The 17,709-nt window shown below is 40.5% G+C and overlaps 1 protein-coding gene across 1 annotated transcript in view; it reads right to left on the bottom strand.

The window, feature by feature from the left end:
• The window catches only part of GRAMD2B (GRAM domain containing 2B), a 118,655-nt gene that overhangs the window by 95,409 nt on the left and 5,537 nt on the right, over nucleotides 1–17,709 (bottom strand). The gene's annotated exons all lie outside the window — the stretch shown is intronic.

The following is a 17,709-nucleotide window of genomic DNA, read 5'->3' as shown; positions in this document are numbered from 1 at the left end:
AATAATGCCATCAACTTTAAGTGAGTTCCTCAGAGGTTCCTTTTGGGTCTTTTTCTTATACTGGGTATATTGACAAGCAATGAAGGAGGCCCTTTCCATCCTTTTCTTTCCTTTCTTTCTTTTTTTTTTCTTTGTGTGGTGTGTGTGTGTGTGTGTGTGTGTGTGTTTGTGTGTGTGTGTGTGTGGTGTGTGTGTGTGTGTGTGTGTGTGGTCCTGGGGATTGAACCTAGGGCCTTATGCCTATGAGCATCCTTTTCTTTAGGTTTCCTCGTGATCTCTTTACAGAGGCTGCCTACAAAACACAAGTTGGTCTTAGTTTCTGCCTTTTTCTTTTCTGGGTGCAGTTGTTTATTCTGCCAGTCTCCCCAGGCATTGGGTTGGATGGGATACAGTTATAGCAAGAATTGATTTGCCTAGTGATGAGTATCACATGGCCAAATGGGGTCTCCTATCAGATCCTAAAAGGGGAGTCTATTCCTATCCCTAGGTCATAAACTGACCGTGTTGGAACCTACTGCCACATCCTTTATAGCCAGTAGCCTTCACCTGACCCCCCAGGGGCAAAAGGGGCTTTTGACCACTTTTCTACAGCCCAGGCACGTTTGTTTCCTTTCTCTCTCTCTCTCTCTCTCTCTCTTTCTTTCTTTCTCTCTCTCTCTCTCTTTCTCTCTTTCTTTCTTTCTTTTTTTTTTTTTTTTCAGTTTAGGGCTGGTGTCCTTTGCCCACAGTGAGATGATCTGTGGCTGCCAGGGACCAGGCTGAGAAACAGTGCTGGGAGTGCCAGCTCTGGGTTTAAATGATTGAAATCTTTTTTTTTTTTTTTTTTTTTTTTTTTTAAATTTTTCTTCTGGTGTCCTGCTATCTTTGTACACCAGAGGCAATGCCTTTTGGCACCTTCAACTTATTTCCTGATAGTTCAGACCCCTTCTCCTGCAAATGCATAAATCCCTGTACATACAGAATCTCTTTCATATGTTTTACCCCTGACAGACCACCTTCAACATCAAGATTGTATAATAATCCAGAAAAACCATCTAAAGACCAGATTGTGTTACAGCAAACCCTCTTTGTCTTAGACAGGCTTATCCCTATAGGTGGCCAATGAAGCCAAAATCTCTCTGCTCCAGAGATTACCAGTAAGATCAATGCAGCATGGCCCATTTCTTAAAGGGCCAGTAATAGGACAAGAGAGGATCACCAAAACCAGGTCCGACAGACAGGAACCTTTAAAACAGACAGACCTATAAGTACAAATGTTCTTGGATAGGCAGAATTAATATTGTCAAAATGGCCATACTACCAAAAGTGCTATACAAATTCAATGCAATCCCAATTAAAATCCCAATGACATACCTTACAGAAATAGAGCAAGCAATCATGAAATTCCTCTGGAAGAATAAGAAACCCAGAATAGCTAAAGCAATCCTAGCAGGAAGAATGAAACAGGGGGATCACAATACCAGATCTTCAACTATTCTACAAAGTCATAGTAACAAAATTGGCATGGTATTGGTACCAAAATAGACAGGTTAGATCAATGGTACAGAATAGAGGATACAGACACAAACCCAATAAATACAATTTTCTCATACTAGACAAAGGTGCCAAAAAATATGCAATGGAGAAAAGACAGCTTCTTCAACAAATGGTGCTGGGAAAACTGGAAAACCATATGCAACAGAATGAGACTAAACCCCTATCTCTCACCTTGCACAAAAATCAACTCACCATGGATCTAGGACCTTGAAATCAGACCAGAGAACCCTGCATTTTATAGAAGAAAAAGTAGGTCCAAATCTTTCAACATGTCGACTTAGGATCAGACTTCCTTAACAGGACTCCCCATAGCACAAGAAATAAAAGCAAGATCATAAACTGGTATAGATTCAAACTAAATAGCTTTCTCTCAGCAAAGGAAACTATCAGCAATGCGAAGAGAGAGCCTACAGAGTGGGAGAAAATCTTGGCCACTCATACTTCAGATAGAGCGCTAATTTCCAGAATCTATAAAGAACTCAAAAAACTCTACACCAAGAATACAAATAACCCAATCAACAAATGGGCTAAGGATATGAACAGATGCTCACAGAAGATGTACAAATCAATCAACAGATATATGAAAAAATGTTCATCATCTTTAGTAATAAGAGAAATGCAAATCAAAACTACCCTAAGATTCCATCTCACCCCAATTAGAATGGCAAATGTATCAAGAACACAAGCAACAATAGGTGTTAGAGAGGATGTGGGGAAAAAGGTACACTCATACATTGCTGGTGGGGTTTTGCAAATTAGTGCAGCCACTCTGGAAAGCAGTGTGGAGATTACTTAGAAAACTTGGAATGGACCACATTTGACCCAGCTATCCCACTCCTTGGCCTATACCCAAAGGACTTAAATATCAGCATGCTACAGAGATACAGCCCATCAATGTTCATAGCTGCTCAATTTACAATAGCCAGATTGTGGAACCAACCTAGATATCCTTCAATTGATAAGTGGATAAAGAAACTGTGGTATATATATATACAATGGAATATTACTCAGCTATAAAGAATAATAAAATTATGGCATTTGCAGGCAAATGGATGAAATTGGAGAATATCCTGTTAAGTGAGATAAGCCCATCTCAAGAATCCAAAAGATGAATGATCTCACTGATAAGGGGATGATGACACCTAATGGGTGGGTGGGAGGGGGGCAAGATGGAGGAGGAAGAGGGACTGTATAGAGCTAAAGAGGGGTGGGAGGGCGGGGGGAAGGAAAAAATAACAGAATGAATCAAACATCATTACCCTAGGTAAATGTATGATTACGCAAATTGTTATGCTGTACTCCATGTACAAACAGAAACAACATAGTATCCTATTGGTTTACAATTAAAAAAAAAAAAAAAAGCAACTGCACATGGAGACATGCCACGCCTATGGTCCCCAAGAGGGAGGATGATCTTTCAACAGAATGGTGTCAAGTATTGAATCCTCTACTCCAACAGAACCGTGTCAAGTGTTGGAGTGGTAGGAAATAGACGCGGCATAATGGAAGGTAGAGGAGCCGTCAAGAGGTAGAACCTAGTGGAAGAAAGGCCATTGGGAGCCTGCCCTTGAAGGGAAAATTAGGGTCCACCCCTTCTTTTCTCTTTCACTTCCTGGCCATCCTGAGGTGGAAGACCTTCTCCTATGATATACTGTGCTACCACAGGGCCAAAGCAAGGTGGCCCACAGACTGAAAACTTTGAAACTGTAACAGCATTCCCTTGATGCTTTGACTATAACCCTTGTCGCGCCCCTTGTCCCTGAGCCGCCCCCCTCCCCTCCCCCCCTCCCACCCCTGCTGGGGATTGAACCCAGGGTGAACCCAGGGCTTTGTGCTTTACCAACTGAGCTATATCCCCAGCCCTCCCTTGTCACTTTGAGAAACTTACATTTTTTTTCTTTTTCCCAAACTTTACCCTGAACTTCTCCCTGATCATCTCCTTCCTGATCTCTCCTCCCTAACCTCATTTTCTCTGAATCACCTCTTAAAAACCTCCCATTTGGGGCTGGGGTTGTAGCTCAGTGGTACAGTGCTTGCCTATCATGTGTGAGGCACTGGGTTTGATTCTCAGCCCACATAAAAATAAGTGAACATTGGGCTGGGGAGATAGCTCAGTTGGTAGAGTGCTTGCCGTAAGCACAAGGCCCTGGGTTCAATTGCCAGCATCCCAAAAGAAAAAAGAATCACAGTCTTTGGGACAGGAGTCTCCTGTGTTTCTCCTTTGCTAGCAAAGCAGTAAACCATGTCCTCCATTTGGATTGGCATTGGAGACAAGGACTGAACTTTGGGCAACAAATTTGGCAGCCCAGAAAGGACCCAAGAGCAGCCCCTCGGCCCCCCAGCTTCCTTGGGCAGGTCTGGCACTCTGAGGAACCCCACTTCCATGCTGAGTATGCATGGTGGCTGGTGAGATTGTTGAGAGCCAACCACTGGAGAAATTGGGAGATGGTGTGAGTTTGCCTCAGAGGAGCTGTTCCTGTGAGTAAAGGGAGGGACTAGGGACCATCCCAGCAGCTGCTGAAGCTCTTTTTGCTTCAGGGAACCCCCATCTTCTCTCCCTGCATGCACAAGTTGCTCCATCTTTTGCTCTACTTTGAGAAAAAGGAAACTGAACTCAGAAAAGTCGAGACACCCTTGACCATTTGGTAAGTGCCCCAGTGTGCACGACAAGACCCTTGATTCCATACAGCTAGTTCCTCTTTGTGGGAACATCAGGTCCCTCTTTCTGGGGGCATCTGTGGCACCAGTGGTGTAGGAGTCACAGTTAAGTGGGATCAAGAACCCAAGGAAATGTACCTCCTTCTGATCTACTCTCGGTTCTCATCTCTGTGTTGGCCTTGGGTTTGGGAATTCCCTTCAGTAGTCTGTTTTGTTTGTATCTGCTACTGTCCCTTTTAAGATATGGCCAGGACTGTGTTGATTCTATAGGAAGTCTCTTGAGAAAGATCTTGGCTGGTCAATTTAAAGGTTCCTATCTATTATCCACAGTTTGGGGCCTCCTCTCTGACTGTTTCCCTCTGTGTTTGTTTTTTGTACCATCTTACAATTAGAGTTGGTCTGTCAGGTAAAGTGAGTTAAAGAAAGGGCACCTACAGGTCTGTCTAAGATAATGTTTTTTACTGTAATGATCAGGATTTTAAATGGCTTTCTAGATTATTATACAATCCTTCAGTTGGAGTTGGTCTGTCACAGGTAAAGTAAGTGGAACAAATTGTTTTATTATTGGAAACCTAGATATTGGTGAAAGTTCAAAGTTAAATCATCTTCTCAGTTTAACCTGTTTTTATGTGTCAGATAGACTAATAAGCAAGGAGGCATCTTCCAGTAAAGATATGCTCATTAATCTATAAAAGAGACCTTTCTGCAATTTTTGTTCAAATAACTCCATCTACCATTTTGCCACTTTATTCACCATCAAAAGTAAACCTTGGTCAGGAATTGAAATAATAGATATTTCCCAATTTGGATTATCTAGCAAATATGAAAAACATCTTTAAAAACACATAATAATCTGATGCCATAAAACATTTACCTTAAGTCACAGTTTCCTATTTTAGTCATTCCTATCCAAAGAAATCATTTAGAGACTCTTACTAAGAAGAGAAGACTAAAGGGCACGTTAGTGAATACAAAGATGAGTAACACTGTCTCTTCCATCTAAAATGTGGTGTTTTAGAAGGTGATCTAGGAGCATGTCATCACTAGCAGACTGAGAGTGAGAACAATCTTCAGTCATGATCCAGGTTTTTTTTTTTTTTTTAGTATTTTTTAGTTGTCAATGAACCTTTATTTTACTTATTTATGTATTAGTGCTGAGAATCGAACCCAGTGAGTCACACATGCCAAGCAAGCACTCTCCCACTGAGCTACAACCCCAACCCATGATTCAGGTTGTTGAAGCAATTTGTGAAATGATTTGAGAAATCAGCCACAGGCATTTTTAGCAGTACTTGGATAGTGCTTAAGTCACTAGGTAACTTTCTAAGCCCTTCACAGGTCTGGAAACTCATTGTCCTTACAGCAGCCCTGTGAGGTCAGAGCTTTTTCTCCCCTTTCAATATCAGTACAACCTGAAATACAGACCGAGTGGCTCAAATATGGCGGCACCAGGCAGCCTGGCCGAGGAACCCGAGCTGTAACTACCGTTCTGAGTTACTTGACAACTCACATAGGAATCATCTGTGGAGTGGCTTTTGGATTCCTAGAAGCTCTAGTTCTTCAAAACTCCCCAAATGAGGGATACAATAATGTAGATAAATAAAAGATTCAATAATTTTCTTTTTCTTTTTTAACAAAGATAATGCCATTTTTGTCTATGGTTTACTGTAAAATAAAATTTTACATTGAAAATATATAATCTAGTGTGATGAATTACTCGGTTTATATGATATGTTATAATAAGATGGATGTTCTCCCAAATAAGTTATATATTTGTAGGGGAATAATGTTGTTTCCATATTTTCCAGAAAGCAATCATTTTGGAAATAACCTTTCATAGCATAATAACCTCCTTTAGAGGTTTGTTAAACAACTTGTTAGTGAATAGCATCTATTTACTAGAATGAAATTCTGATTATAATATTTAGAAATTGGTCTTGTGTAAAAATGCAACTCTAAGTTAACAGTTGCAATCGGGTCTTGAGCTTATACATTACAGTATGGGGGATTTCTTTAAGAAAAAAAAATACAAAATTAGGTGTAAATAGTGATATTGGATTAGTAGAGGCATTTTCAAATGATAGCTGCTGAAGTTTCAACTTCATTAGTTTTATGGTAAATCTGCCACTTTAGATAGCAACTAAATGCAATTTCTAAAAATACTGTAAGAATAAAATAATCCCTGGGAAAAAAATCTCACTTTTTTCCCCTCTTGAAGAAAATTTCTTTAGTTTGATTCTCTTCATCCCCTCTCTTTTCTTTCTCAATTGTCTGGAAAAATCCTGTTCACAATGGATCTCTCCATCTGTGAGATGAAGAGAAGAGAGAGTTACTGATTTGCCCCAGGAAGCTGAAGCCTATCAGGGTGGGGCTCTCTTTCCACTTATGCTCTCAGTGGGCAAATTTGAAACAAGATTATTTCGTGTACACACATGAAGTACCCTTGTTTTCCAGTGTCTTTATTGTTATTTTGCTAGGGGAGAAACTTAAGCTTAGAGACATTTAAAACCAAGCCAAAGCCCAAATGCTCAAATTCCTGAATATAAAGCATCATTTAACCTCATCAACCAGTGGCAATGTTGGAAAAATGTATCATTTTGACATGAGATAGACTTGACCATTTGAACTTGTGTTTTCTTCTAGAAATAACCCATTTTTGTTTTTTAGAAAAGCTGTAATTTCGAGAAACCCACTTAGCTCAGGATAGTTTAAATTTTTTCCCCTTTTATTTCCATGTTTGTTTAAAGACATTACAATATGAACTTCGGCCATATGGGAGGAATAGAGTAACTTAACAGCTGTTTGAAGCTTAAGGTTTGACTCTTAATAGTCCTCATGGTTTCGACTAGTATTTGAATATACAAAATATATTATATAATTCTTTCAGCTTCATGTAATTTTTCTTACCTGTGTTTGGCTCTTACTAAGTTATAAAAGAATGTATGGAGATAAGAAACCTTAAGAAAAACTTTAGAATTTGATCTAGGGTTGTATGGATAATGATTTCCACCTGTGTGTCTATAGTAATAATTCACCTACCTTGTAGTCATAATAATAGTCAGCAATTCTTGAGTGTCTCCTACTTGCCAGATACCATAATCATCCACACCTAATCTTCAAAATAGTCCAACAAGTTAGGTGTTATTGAAGCCAGAATTGGGAACAGGTAGTTAGTGTAGAATTAGGGGATCGGGTCAAATCGAGGAAATGGAGGCCATAAAATTATCTGCCTCTGGAAGTTGGAAACTGCCCCTGGAAGAATGGAATGTCAAGGATCTCCGGAGCCCATTGATTACCAAATTTACCTGCCTTTATCAAGAACTGCAAGCAAGAAGCTGCTAATTAATGCCCCCTGGGCCCTTGCCTGCCTGAATCACCCTGGCCCTCCCCCTGCCCATGGCTTCTCACTTAATGCAAAACCAAGCCTAGTCACGTAGGCAGGAAGGAGAGATAAGGGGAGGAGAGAACTGGAGAACAAAAGAGAATTTAACCTATAAAAGATGTAGGGTGCGCTCACTTCTTGGGACTTTAGAACATCAGCCATGGCCCCCTTCTTCCTGCCGGGAGAAGTCTGTATTATTAGCTTTAAATAAAACCTGCTTAATATGCTTGCCTTGGCGTGCTTCTCTGGTGTCCAATCTTCAACATTAGAAGGAGCAGAACTCGTCACCGGTAAACGGCGGTATCAGATTTGGAGGTCCCACCGAGATTTACGCCAAGGTAAGTAAGCTTCTCTCTCCACGCACCCCACATCTGTTTGAGGTGCATCTTTCTGTCTCTTTATTTTTGAGGGCAAAATGGGCACCCGTCGGCTACTTAAATGCAGTTAGTGCAGCCGCCATTCTTAAGACTCGGGTGAAAGGTTTCCCGGCCCAGGCAAGTTTCCAATCACCTGCTCTGCAGGCATGTTGGACTGTGCTGAAGCCGTTTCCTACTTTTCTGTCCAGGCCCGGAGCGCAATTGCCGCCAGTACACAGTGTCCCTAGTCCCGATCTGCCCAGGATGCGTGGAGGTGGAGGAAGGGTTGGAACAACTGCGGGGTTCTCGGCCCGGGCTACTCTCGGGTGGACCCCAAAGGTTCCTTCTCCGGACTCCACCTCCCGACAGCCCTGAGGGGTATCCAGAGTGATCGGTAGATGAATGGCACTGAGGGAAAGCGCCAATTACCTTTGCCTCCGTATGGGCCACACAGTGCACAACACTCCCGCACATCCACTCCCTCCTGGATGCTCCCCTTCCCTTGCCGGTCAGATATTAGGAATTCAAGCTGTAGGATTAAGGCCTGGGATGATTAGTGTGAAAATGCCCAGGTTCCCTTTGTTCGCATAGTTAGCCTTCACTAGTGTAGACACTAGAGTCTCCCCATTACTGTTCCTGTGCTTAAATGTGCTCACTCAGTATTCTCTTTAAGCTGCAAGAGGGAGGCATTTAAAAACCCCTCCTGTGAGACCCTCCAAGCAAAGGGCGTTATACGCCTAACAACCAATAGATGTCCCCTCACCCTCCGGAGATTCCTTTAGTCTACAGGGCAAAAAGATAGGCAAAAGGCACACTTTTTACTTTTGTCATCGTTTTTCACAATTAGGAGTTTATAGTGGCAGGAGGAAAGAGTAATGCCCTTAAGTCTGAATCCTCCCAGGGTCTCTAGCACAGGGCAAACTAGGACCCTAGCACTTTGCCGAAGGAGGCCAGAAATAACTTTGGCAAAGCCAGGTAGTGAGAGACGGGTTTTCTGGACCGTAAGGAAGCTCAAAGTTAGGGAGACGTCCCTAATACTTCTAACTCGGGGAGCTTCTCTCTCAACAGTATTGCCAGGTTCACCACTAGCCTGCATACTGCTAATTGCAAATGATCAAGAAAAGTGCCTTTCATATGTTACCATGCTTGACATCAATGATCTCTACCATGAAAAGTGAAAGACTTCAGGAATCACCTACTAAGGGAGGAAAATGGAGGGGACCCTCCCAACTTAAGACAGACAAAAATAAATTTAAGGGGCTTTTGGAGGATCCTAATAAATATGAGATGTTTTCAAAACTTATGCCAGGTATGACTTCACCTGGAAAATTATGTTATTAACCATCTAGAGCACAGGCAGTTCCCAGAAACCATCCTAACTGGGATTCGAATAATGAGGTAGGATGCCTAAAAAAACTATTATGCAGCCTTCAGGAAAGTCCTGCCTATTTTCATAGAGAGACTTAGGAAAGCAATAGAAAACACACCACTCTGAATCCTGAATCCATAAGGGCCACATACTTTTAAAGTATAAATGTATCATTTAGTCAGCCCCAATATTTAGAGGAAATTACAATAATTGGCACGTGGCCCTGATCAATCCTCAGATGATCTTCTCCAGCTTGCATCTTCTGTTTTTTTAATAGACATCAAAAGGAAAAAAGGGAACATATAGGCAAGGAAAGGACTTATTAAGATCATTCAAACTGATAGAACTTTAATGCCTTGCAATAGTCCATGCAATTTGCCCATTTTAGGAGTTAAAAAGCAAACTGCCTAGTCCAAAACCTTAGAATAATGAAAGCAGTAATTTCCCCCACCCTGTAGTCTTAATCCATATACTTTTATCTGTATTCCAACTGCTGCTTGGTTACTAAGTTAGATTTAAAAGATGACTTTTCCTGTTTATGCTAGGACTCTGAATGGCAATTTCTGTTTGCCTTTGAGGAACCAGATACTGTATCTCAACTAACCTAGACAGTATTGCCTCAGGATTTGGATGGCCCTCACCTGTTCCGGACAAACCTTAGCTAAGGACTTAACAAAATTCAGAGATAAAAATGTCAGGTAATTGTGAAATGGTCACTAGTGTATATTAAATGTGTTCATATTTTCAGGTACACAAGTTTTTTAAGCAGGGAATTTTATAAGCTGCTATTCTCCAGATTAAACTTGTCTGTAATGGTAATTTTAAACTTATAAGAGTAAATTTTATTGGAATTAATTTTCTATCATTTAATGTTCTATATAGGACCTGATATCAATAGGGTATGTGTAAAATTTGTTACTTTTTACACTGAGATAAAGAATTTCAAAAGTAAATGTATTTCTAAACATAGAGTCTGACTTGTTTAAAGGTTAATATGTGAAACATGAAAACATTTTTGCCACTTAATCACACAAAAGGAAAGTTAAAAGCTCTCTCAGGTTTTCTTTAATTCATGTTTTAGATATAATGTTAATTGTTTTAACTAGTGTTCATATAGACTCAGGAAACAATATATGGAAACTTCTTAAAATGACATTTAAGAAAGAAGCAAAGATCAACATCAGAATTAGAACACTTAAGATCTGTAAAGAGCCACGCCTTAACCTGAGATAAGGCTCTGCCTCCCACCTCACTGTGTTGTAGAATGGCTCCAAAATAAGCCAGACTTCAGCTTATTTAAAGTTATAGTCAAAAGATTGGTTCTTGTTGTAAAGTACTGTGATCTCAAATAGGGGATATAATGTGGTTCTCAGTCAAAATTCAAGATAGCTATTATACAAACAAAATATATTTTTACTCTTGCTAATTTCATTTAGTAAAACTGTTACCTGTTAATGTTTTGCAGAAGTAGCTGCTTCAAGAACACACAGCCTAGGTAACTTTGATAATAAGCCATCACCTATAGAACAGATAGTGGTAACTTCCAGTACTAATACAGACTCCAGTTAGATAAAAGGGTAAATAACTGTAAGTTATAGACATTGAAGTTAAAGCCATTACTCTACTTATGACTGGTGAGACTGGCTTGCTGGATAATTAAGATCAACTTAGAGATTGGAGTTAAATAGAGGTCAAGAAAAGTCCATATTTGGGTCTTGCCCTCAACGTTAGCCTGAACCCAGGGAATAAGAGAACTTCTCTAAGGAGCATTGCAACTCTGGGTCACACACCTCCTGATCAGGAGATTGTTTGAGACTAGAGGATGAAAAATCACCCAGTGGCATCTGCTGCAGAGGGAGGGTCATGGAAAAGGGGAAACATCCCTTGATGCTTCTAAGGAAGTCACCTCCATCAAGAGACCCTGCCTAACCAAAGTCACTGGTGGAACCAGGAAGCCACTCTTAGTTCTGTATGAGTGACCCCTGTGGGAACTCAGCTGACTCTTCAACAAGACAGGAACCAGGTCAATTTGACCAGCTTGATCTTAGATACCCAGCAAAACAGTTAAAACCAAAATATAGCCATTCTTGGGCATTTAAGGAAATAATAGTTAAATGTAACTTAAGATGTACACTTGTACTAGCCCACTAGAATAAAGACAGGAAGCTACAAATGAAAGATTCTTCAGCAAATGTGCCTGATAACTATCAAGAGAAACCGCCAGAGTCAGAAGTTTTAGTCAGTTTAAGACCTTCCTAAGCTACACAGGTATGATTATCTAGCCCTAAGTAACAGAAGTATAGAGATCTCTACTAAACACAGATTATACCAACAAAGGGATATTTTACAAAATCAGGTGACATTAAGTAGCTTAACTATATTTTCTGGGGACATCAATGACATTAAGAGTTAAATGTTGTGTTTACATTCCTGATAACCTGGACAATGTTAAAGTCCCCAAATAAAGGCCTTGTCCTCTCCAGCCTTTGCTAGGCCTAGTTATGGGAACAATTTCTCAGTTCTTCCACCTCCTGGTGAGAGATTGACTTCTGTCATTTTCATGATACTCAGTGGCATGTTTCAGATGCTGCAACATTTACTTTGTACTAATCTCATTTCAGTACTCATGTCTTTTTGTTCTTCTATCATAGAAGCACCCACCCCCAGATGACTTTACAACCTGCTCTTCCCCTACCAGGCTTCTTCCTGGGACCCCTCGATTGACCCGATTTTTAGAAAAGGAACTCCAAGCTGCTTGCCCCACGCCACCCACTTCCAGCTCGAAGAAGTCAGAGCGGTCATCGACCTCCTTCCCCAGCAGCATGTGAGTTCCTAAGATTAGAGGGGGGAATGAAGCCAGAATTGGGAACAGGTAGTTAGTGTAGAAATAGGGGATCGGGTCAAATCGAGGAAATGGAGGCCATAAAATCATCTGCCTCTGGAAGTTGGAAACTGCCCCTGGAAGAATGGAATGTCAAGGATCTCCGGAGCCCATTGATTACCAAATTTACCTGCCTTTATCAAGAACTGCAAGCAAGAAGCTGCTAATTAATGCCCCCTGGGCCCTTGCCTGCCTGAATCACCCTGGCCCTCCCCCTGCCCATGGCTTCTCACTTAATGCAAAACCAAGCCTAGTCACGTAGGCAGGAAAGAGAGATAAGGGGAGGAGAGAACTGGAGAACAAAAGAGAATTTAACCTATAAAAGATGTAGGGTGCGCTCACTTCTTGGGACTTTTGAACATCAGCCATGGCCCCTTCTTCCTGCCGGGAGAAGTCTGTATTATTAGCTTTAAATAAAACCTGCTTAATATGCTTGCCTTGGCTGCTTCTCTAGTGTTCAATCTTCAACATTAGAAGGAGCAGAACTCGTCACCGGTAAACGGCGGTATCATTATTAGCCCTGTGTCACAAATGAGAAAACTGAGGTTTGAAAGATTAGATAACTGAATTAAGGTGACACACTAGAGGCAGAGTTAAATTCAAATACAGATCTGAGTAACTTCAAGGATAATTCCCTTTCACCATGTGTCATCTTTTAGATTAAAAATACTTGGTAGTTTCTGTGTCATCCCATAGCTATTGTGGTGGTCAGCCAACAAGATGGCTCTATAATCTCCCCTCTGGCTACTCTCACCCTTTGAATAGTCCCTTTCCGCACGGAATGCACAGAGCTGACCTGCATAATCAATAGGATAGTTAAGGAAGAATGATGGTCTGTGACTTTGAGATGGGGTCATATCAGACACCAGGTTTTTCATATGGTTGTCTCATGTATCATTTGCTCGGGGAGATGCCAATTGCCATGTTGTAAGGAGCCCAAAGCAGCTCTCTATTCACATGGAAGAAAAACTAAGCCCTCCTGCAGACAACCAGCACAAACTCACTGGGTGTGTGAATGAGTCACCTTGTAAACACATGCTCCAGCCCTAGCCAAGCCTTTGGAGGATTGTAACCTCAGCCAATAGCTGACGGTAACCACATGAGAGGGCCCGAGCCACATAGTACCTAGCCAAATTGCTCCCAATATCCACAGATACTGTTGTGTGAGATAATAAATGCTTACTGTTTAAGAGGCTGAGTTTTGGCATAAAGTCCTGTGAAACAATTGACAGTTTCACACAGCCTTTGTCAGCTGTTCCTACTCCGTTTGGAACGTGCTTCCGTGGTGAGTTCATGTTCATGTCAGGAATGGATTTGGAACTTGGATTTGACTTTGCATGTTGGATAGGATGGAGTCATGCAAGGATCAGTGGGTAGAACTGCGGTAGTGATGGTGATGGAATGAATGTCTTTTGTCCTCAAGGCTGGCCTGTACAAAGAGTAGCTGCCAACTTAGCTTCTACATTAACTGGACATGGTTTCTAAAAGGGAGGCAAATAGGATAATATTACTCCTGGAGGGTGTTATGTTTATAACTCAGGACAAAATTAGTCTTTTGCATTTGTTTCCTCTTTGAGGAAAGTGTGTTTGGATCCTACCTCATTTTCTCCAGCCTCCCAGGTCCCTCTGCTCCCGACCCAATGTTTCTTTCAGCAACTTGAAGTGCAGTTTCTTTTCCACAGGGATAGCAAATGCTATTCTTTCAGCACAGAATTCTATCTCTCATTCTTCCTCTCTTCCAGTCACTCCCTTTGCCTGAGGTTCAGATCTCTTTCATTTCATTTCTCAGGACTCCTTCATGCCTTCAGGGACTGGCTGCCCCCCGCTTGTTTCATGGGCCCTGTGTTCTGTATTCCCAAGATGCAAGACGCTCAGGATCCTTTAATACCATCTTCTTCTGACTACAGCAACGTAAGAGCCTGGACCACACTTGTTTTATTCACTGCTGGATTTCTAGTGCCTTATTACACAATAGAAACTTGTTGATTAACTTTTGTTTGAGGAAAATGTTATTCCAGTCAGAGAAAATAAGAACAGAGGCATGAAGCTAGGAAAGTATGTGGCATGTGTGAGTGATTATTTGTTAAATTAAAAACTGATGTTTTATTGAAGTAAATGCCTATTTCTTTCATATATAATTTAGTTCAATTTTACAGTAAATTTTTAAAACTTTAATTAAGTTGATATGAAATTAAGTTATGATTAAATTTGCACTTATGTTTATGGAAATAGAAATGTAAGCCTATATTGCTCCTGGTCATCTTTTTTGTTGTGTAATTTTCACTTCTTTCCCCCACAATTTCAAGGATAAAACTTTTGAGACCACAGAAAGTCAAATACCAATTCAGATCTAATGATAAGTCCCTGTGGGGCCCTGACAGGCCTGGATTGTAAGTCAGGGGGTCTGAGGGGTCATTTGACTTTGCCACTTGCTGTTCTCCTTGGACTGGGCAAATGAATGACTTATATGCCTTGTGTGTTCCTCTGAGCACCTGCCTCTCTGGGGTGAGGTCAGTAGCGACCCTGGCGAGGGGCAACTCCTGGAAACTCTTCCTTATCTCACCTATCTCACATTTATGGTTGTCTACTTTGTTCCAGGAACTGTGCTGAGCGATTGGTTAGAAACCTAAGGTAGCGTGGTGAGAAAAAACAGCAAATGTTATAAAAAGTATAATTCAAGGTGTGATAAATGCTAGACTGGAATTAAACAAAAGGTACACTCTGAACACAGGGAGAGGGAGATCGATGTCAGGGTTGGCTTTATGAAGGAGGGATAACAGCTCAGAATTTACTCTGTCAGAGTATTGTAGGCAAAGAAGAAAGTCTAAAGTCCTTCCGTGGCTGACGGTGGATTTCCGGGGTGGGGGAAGGGCAAGAGATGTGACCGGGAAGCTGACCAAGGCACAGAGTGTCCTCCTCAGAGACCAGAGGACCACTCTGTGAGATAAGTGAACACACCCATAGTGCTTCACCATTCCTACTTCCAGGTTCTTTCCTCTGCATGGGCGCATGTTGGGCATGAGGCCTGGACACAGCACATGGTTCTGACCCTATGGGACTATTGGAAGGAATAAAAAAGATTTCCCCTTCTCCAGGGTCACCCTGGCAGCTGGCAGTTTTTTACATTAGGCAAGATTTATTTTTTGGTACTAAGAATTTGAAATGTGCAGTTAATTTCTAGATCGAAGTGTTGGAACATGGGGATGAATGGGAAGCATGCTGTGGAAAATGGCAGTTTGGAGATTTATGATAATAATTTAATTTTCAAAGTGTGTGCACTTTGCCTTCTTGTTGGTATTTGTCAGTTACCAACAGAGATTGAAGCCTCTGGATAAACAGAAGCTGAGTCTTCAACTAGTTACTCACAACAGTCTCTTCTTAACATAGTTTCTTCTACGTGCTGGGTGCTGGGATATAGAGGAATGGATATATTCTTAGTCCCTAGGAGCTCCGGGTGATAAATGAATATACTATTATTCCTCTGCGCCCCCCCACTATCTTTTAATAACAATAGTTGACATTAGAACAACTGCTGTGCCAAGCACTTCATATATTTTCTCATTTAATACTCTTCATAATCCTAGGACTATCCACATTTCACAGCTGAAGAAAGTGAAGCAACAGAAAGAAAGCAGAGCTTGTAGGTGACAAAAACCAGCTGTAGACCAGGTCGTGCTCCTTACAGGGAGCATCCCTACACAGATAGTAAAAAGCATTCTATGCTATTCAATGGAATCACCCACTCTTCAAAATTCCTTACAGCAAATACCATTGCTTTTTATAAATACATATGGTCCCTGACACATGATATTTGACTTACGATATTTCTACTTTATGATGGTGTAAAGTGCGGCACAGACTGTACTTCAAATTTTCATTTTTTCCACCACAATGGTATGTGGTATAATATTATCTCTTAATGCTAGGTGGTGGCATAGCGCTGTAGCTCCAATCAATCACATAATCAAGGCAGAAACCAGTGGCATGCTACAGTATATTGTACTGTCAAGCTATGATGTTTGGTAAGTGAGATGTATTAAACGCATTTTCAACTTAGGATCTTTAAACCTAGATTGGGTTTTTTTGGAAAGTGACCCTTCCTAAGTTGAGAACACCTGTACACTTCATTTGGAAACAACCAGAATCACAGGATGAGTTAGTATAGGATAGGAATCCCAGTTACCTCTTCTTAACCTTCTTCTTTCCAACAGTACTGAACCTCCTTAAACCAGTGTCCCCTCTTAGACTCTAAGAATCACTTTAAGTGAGATGAAAGAAACTAAATGAAATGAACTTTGAAGACAGATTTGACTTTTGGAAATAGTCCAAATAATTTGAAGCCAAGCCATGTAAATGTATTGGTCAATGAAGTTGAAACAGGCCACTTTGGTCATGTGTCTGGTTCTGCATTCACCCTTGAACTTATTTTGTTGGTTTAATTTTGTCATACATCAATGACATAAAAATTTTCTTTTTCTGTTACTTGCTCCTCATCTAAGCATCTACCATAGTGAAAAACCACCAAGGTTTGTAAGGTCATGTTTGCATAAAATTTCCATAGATAAGCCACCGTGCAAATAGAAGAAATGATTAATATTATTGCTGTATTATATATACACTCATTTGTCACTTTTGTTCTTCCTGGAAAGGCTCCCAATTTGCCCTCGTGTAGCTCTATGCTAGGTCTCCAATGTGATCACATTGGAGGAAACTTCTAGAATTTCCATTCAATTATACTTGCCTGGCTTTGTGTTTAACAAAACCAAAGCCTAACTAAATAATAGATAAATAAAGATGAAGGCATGTATATTCACTAGATTGATTTTTAAAAAAAATCTTCTAAGAAACAAAAAAGCTTTTAATGAAAGTGGAGACTTTAGATTGAATTAATCTAAAATAGATTTCTTTGTGGTCTTAAAATTTCATTCGAAAATGAGTAAAAAATTAGAGCATAAATTATTAAATTATGTTTCTTTTAAAAACAATTTTAGATGGTCTGAAAATTTTAGTGTGGTTGAAACTGCTCAAAACAATTTATAAAAGTGATTTCCTCATAAATAGCTTCAAACTGCCAAAAATGAAAGACTGGGCACAGGCAGTCATTTTTAAGCCAGCATATATTCCACCTGGGAGTTCATCCTTGGCTGTCCATTCCTCTCTCAGCCCCATATCAGTACATAACCTGCATCAGGTTCTGCACATACAAAAATCTCAGATCTGTGGAAGAGTGAGTCCCAGGAACACTTATTATTAGGGACAGGTGCAGGTTTGTGGGCCTGAACTTATACAAATTTAAGGTCTTCCGTAAAAAAAAAAAAATTATGAATAAAGAGTAGGTATGAAAGTGACTATTTCACTTAGAATGAGGAAAGAAAATCAAATCATTGATCTGAAAAAACTGACCAACTTCACAAACATTTCCAAATCCAGAAAAACATTGCAAAAACTATCTGATGGGTTCTATAATATTTCCTTACACTTTTTAGCTGACATTCATGATCTTTTTGTATGGCAACAATTTTGTACT

This window comes from Sciurus vulgaris (assembly GCF_902686455.1).
Source record: "Sciurus vulgaris genome assembly, chromosome: 6".
Taxonomy (NCBI): Eukaryota; Metazoa; Chordata; class Mammalia; order Rodentia; family Sciuridae; genus Sciurus; species Sciurus vulgaris.
The sequence above is the reverse complement of the archived record's forward strand: the minus strand, read 5'-3'. Positions and strand labels throughout refer to the sequence as shown.